General features: G+C 30.0%; 1 long non-coding RNA gene across 1 annotated transcript; it reads right to left on the bottom strand.

Annotated features, from left to right (window-relative positions):
* On the bottom strand, nt 1–2,296 carry LOC127290125 (uncharacterized). Its single transcript, XR_007844258.1, has 3 exons — nt 2,230–2,296; nt 872–1,289; nt 1–160 (listed from the first exon to the last, which is right to left on the bottom strand). It is a non-coding gene; the product is annotated as an uncharacterized LOC127290125 (long non-coding RNA).
* Between the last annotated feature and the right edge of the window lie 2,796 nt (nt 2,297–5,092).

Here is a 5,092-nt window from a genome sequence, read left to right as displayed (position 1 = left end):
TTTATAAAGTTGTCCTAACTGCGAAATATTTTTTCTACATTTTTCAGATGATGCATTTTTTTTTCTGGACCGACACTGACCTCCAATTTTTCCATTTAAAATATTATTCTTCTTAAATGGATATCTTAAATGTCTTCCCTTTTCTCTATTTCATTGAATTCTGCAAAAAAAGTAAATTTCATTTAAAAATAGAAAATTTAATGCAATAAATTTGAAATGCAAATTTAGGATTGTTTTAAAATAAATGTAATTATAATCGATACGTTTTTTTTTCGTGAGAGAGGTGTTTGTAATAAAAAAAAAGTTTCATTGATATAAAAATATTAAAGATAAAAATGTGGACTTTTTGATTATAATAACCCAACGCTATCTCATCTCCTGTCCTATATATGCAGTATCGCGATAGTACCATTATGCGAATTCGTGATTTGCATTTCAGAAACTGCTGCACAGGAAAACATAAACAACTCCGGTACAGAACTGGGCTTCCTATATAGAGTGAGATGAGTTACACTCGCTTAAGATTTACGAAACGCCATTCACCTCGATTTTTTTTTATCAATATATATACGTATTATTCGCGTGTGTTGCAAATTAAAGATTTAAGATATTTATCAAGTTTTTCAAACCACTTTCCAATATACATAAACGTCTCTTTAACAAAAAAAAATTTTTTTTATCAATTTTCATAAAATTACTTAATATTCAATTAATTAATTAATATTTTATAATTAAAAATACTTTTTTTTAACAATCTTTTGAGATGATTCAAATTTTGCATATTTTTAACAGAATAGAAAATTAATTAATGAAAAAGAAAAAATTAAAATAAATAAAATGAAAGAAAGTTGCGAGGTGAAAAATTTCTTACCAATATGCGTGTTGCATTCGAAACGAGCTGAGATGAACCGTTATCATAAAAGAGGATCTAGTTTTGAAAATAGCTGTTCTCTCGCCAGGGTCGTCAATGGCGTGTCATAATGTCACCCCCTAATCTTCTTGTCGTGAGAGTAGGTTGGAAGCTGCATATAAGGATAACGGGCCAGCTACCTGAGTCGTCGGTGAATCGACTGATCCTTTGTCTTGTTATTGTGGGCGCACTGTGAGATAATTAAAAAGGCCAAGAAGTGAGATGACCAACCCAAAAACTAAAATTTTGGAGACGTACGAGTGATTTTTTTTCTTTTTGGACCTGAGTAAGGAAAAAAGATTTTTATCTTCAACTGCCACCTCACTTGAATCCATTCTCCTCGCAGAAAGAGGCAATATTCCACGCCCAAAGTCAACTCCTGAAAAATGTCATAACTTATTTCATTTTCTTCATATATATATATATAATTAAGAATACATTTAAAAAAAGAAAGGAAAACGTAAATAATATAGAAATTCGATATTTTTAAACAAACGCGAGAAATATTGTTAGAAAGACTTTTTTGGAGGTAATTGGAAACATCGTTAATGATGAAATCATAGTTTATTGGTTTCTTTTTAAAAAGATTCTATTAGAGTTAAATTTAATTTAGGTGTGAATTTTGAACATTCAAGATCGTTATATGATCGGTAGTAGTAGAGATTATTAAATTGATATTAGGAATGTCTAATATTTTAATGTCTTTTCACAGCATGTGATTCAAAGGAATGTCTTTTTTTAGTAACATATTTGTATCTAACTCAAAATTTTCGTGTCTATAAACGGGTTAATGATTTTATGAGAATTTTTTCAATATTCAGAACATCTTTATTCAAGGCTATAAGATCGTAATTTTAGAAATTGATAAACCTGAATTTTTGAATCGATTCCCAAGGAATTATCTATTTTTTTAAAAATAAGAAAAATAATTAAATTTATAAATTAATTTAAAATGTAATTTTTTTCTATTTTTAGTAGAAAAAAAAGTAGGATGTTTTTTTTCTATTCTATAATTTTTAATGGCACATTTCGATGTAAGATTAGAATTTTAAGCAGGTGAAGCAGTCTTTGAAAAACTCATTTTCAAAATTGAATATTTAAATTGAAACGATATATTTTTTTTTCTTAAAGTGCCGCTATCGACACCATCAGTGTTTGCTACTAGGCTCAGGTGACACATTGGTCCAACATGCTTTTTAGGGATGCACCTTTATTTTAGGTGCGGAATATATGGACTTGACAGACCGACCGATGACAGAAAATATTTACAACTGGCGCCATTCATTCTTATTGTATTTTTTTTTTCTTAAAAAACTTACTTCAAATTTTTCAAGTGTATTTCCATCCAATTGCAAATTTCATGTGTAATATAATTACACTCATGTGCCAAATTAATCTGCAAGAAAAAAATAAAAATTAAATTTATAAATAAATAATATTTTAGAAATAAATAAAACGTAAATTGTTTCTTCTACATAAAAAGGGGTAATAATTAAAATTACAAACTCAATTGCTAATAAATTATCGAAATATGTAATTAAAAAAAAAATTATCCCAGGTAATTTTTTTTCCAATAAAATATAAATTTTTCTATGCGGTCGTGATATGGTATACAAAATATTTTAAAATGTAATTTACGTTTAAAAAACATAAAAACAACTTTTGGAGTTTTTTTTTGTATAATTCAATTAGAAAATATAAAGGAAACCGAGGCGGAGCATCCGAGAGACCTGAACATTTTATCGCCCTATTAAGAATCATATTTTTCATTATCAAATAAGAAAGATCGAGAGGGGAATGTATATATTTCTAAATTTTAAATTAGTTCCAAAATTGTGGCCCATGAAAAATCGGAAGAAAAAATTACGTTGGCCAATTACGCGTTGTTTTTTTCTGCACCAGTTTATTCAATTTAAATAAATATTATTTGCTTTAAATAATTATTTAATGATAGTCAACCGCGATTATTGGAATCAAATAAATTTTTTCTTATAGTATTTTAACGGCGTTTCAAAGCGTGTCATTAATTTACGTTTCATCGCAACTGCCGTATAAAGTACTTCGCATTCAACAGACATTACATTTCTATACGATGCATTCTGTGAAGAAACCGAGTTTAATAAAAGTACCTCCAAGTATGTAAGTCCTTCGCGAACGAGAAAGAAGAATGATGCATTCATCATTAGCAAATTTTTATATTCTAATTTGACGTCTTCTTTCATTGTTTTCCAGTAAAACGGAAAAAAAAATCAACGGGTGTGTAATACAACAATAATTTCTTATTGTAACGTCAAAAATTTTATTTTCTACAGTAAAGAAATATTTTTAGATATATTTCTTTCTAAAATGGTGATTTGAGAAAAAAAAAGGAAAACTTGAAGTACAATTGGGGGGGGGGGCGGAAAAGGATTTGTAAAAATGACTATTGCACCTTGGACCACCTATAGAAGGCAAGGATTACTTGAAGCCACAGTAAATCCCTTAGGCGGTTCTCTGTAAGCCTGTAACGAATTTTGATATTAGTCGGGGATCGCCGAATAGATTGTTACGTGTATGTAAATCTCGTGCGTAATCGGTAGTAATCCGATTACTACCGAATGAAAGAAAGCGATATGAGCGGTATTGTGTGTGTCGCGAATATTAGAATCGCAAGAGTCGCGCTGCGACGAGCATAGTATACCCGTTAGCGGGGTAAGTAAATTGTAATTGTATTAAACGAAAAAGTGTAGCGGGATCTAATTGATTTTATTGTATAATTTGTACAGTCCAGGTGTGGGCGGAAACAAGGTGGATATTCCTGTTTTTTTATCGTTGCTTTGGAAGCGGGGATTAAACCTCTGTTTGAAGCGTCGCAAGTTGGTGACCACCTGTTTATTTCTACATATCAAATCTAGCCTTGTGAGAATTTGTCTCAAAACAATATTCGAAGGAAATAACGACACGAGATTCTCTGAGTTCGATTCGGCCGAGATTCGTCTTATTAATTGTATGTTTGACCAAGATTATACTGAAATAATCCAAAAATTGTGACTGACGCTCATCCAAAAGAGAACTCTATCTCCACGTGTCTGCGCTTCTTGTTCATCAAATTCCGAGAAATATATATGAGATAAGTAAAAACAAAAATAACTTATTCTTGCGATTCAAATTGTATATTTTAAATTTATGCTTTTACACACAAATACCAAATTGATAGATTTTACTAAAAATATATATTGTTAAATTAAATTTCAAGCTTTTGTTCACGTATGATTGTGGAGTGACTAATATAAGTACGAATCTGAATATTGTATAGAATTTTTTTTAATATTGTCAAATCCAAATAAATTCGAACTCACATTTAAATTTGATTTTTTTGTTATAATATCTGTTTAAAAAATTAATAGGTTACATTTTTGGCGCTCAACTAAGTGGCAATTTGGTTTGATAGTATTCGAAATATTTTATTTGTTCGAAATATTGAAATCGTGAAAGCAGTATTTGATTATATTTGTGTGTTTGTAGATATCAACAATGACGAAACCTAAGAAAGGTGACGATGACCCTGAAGGTCAAATACAGGCAATGATGAATCAGCAACACCAACTAATTGCGGATCTTAAAGACGAGATAGATAGAATGAAGAGAGAGCGAAAATCTACTCATCAGGAAAATGAATTGCTGCGAAAAGAGATAATACGCCTTGAGGAGGTCAGCAAAAAATCGTCTCAGAACGCAACTCGCACATTCGTGAGTGAACGTAAGGATATGGGTACGCAAAAAGATTTTATTATTGAGGTAAATAAGGACAATGTTCCGACACATAATGGACAAAATGTTGACAGTCAAAATAAAATGATTGATTTTAATACGAGTATTCATAATAATAAAGTAAACAATGAAATGCCTAGTACAAGTTTTCGTTCGCAAGGTGAATCATCTCAAATGAATAGTGATTTAATTAACGGAATATTAAAACAATTTCAAGCTCTACAAATTAATTTAGTTTTACCTACTTTTGAACCGGAGCGAAATAATCCAATCGATTTTATTAAACAATTTGAAAAATATTGTATTAGAAAAAATATTGATAAGAGTCATAAATTGTTGATTGTCGAAGATGCACTGCAGGGTTCCGCCAAGATATGGTTCGAAACGGTCGCGATTCCTTTTTATAGTTTCCAGGATTTTAAAAACCAGTTT

This window comes from Leptopilina boulardi, unplaced genomic scaffold (assembly GCF_019393585.1).
Source record: "Leptopilina boulardi isolate dan_hultmark-lab unplaced genomic scaffold, ZJU_Lbou_2.1 LbouV2_123, whole genome shotgun sequence".
Lineage (NCBI taxonomy): Eukaryota > Metazoa > Arthropoda > Insecta > Hymenoptera > Figitidae > Leptopilina > Leptopilina boulardi.
Note: the sequence above shows the minus strand (reverse complement) of the source record. Positions and strands in the feature narration are given on the sequence as shown.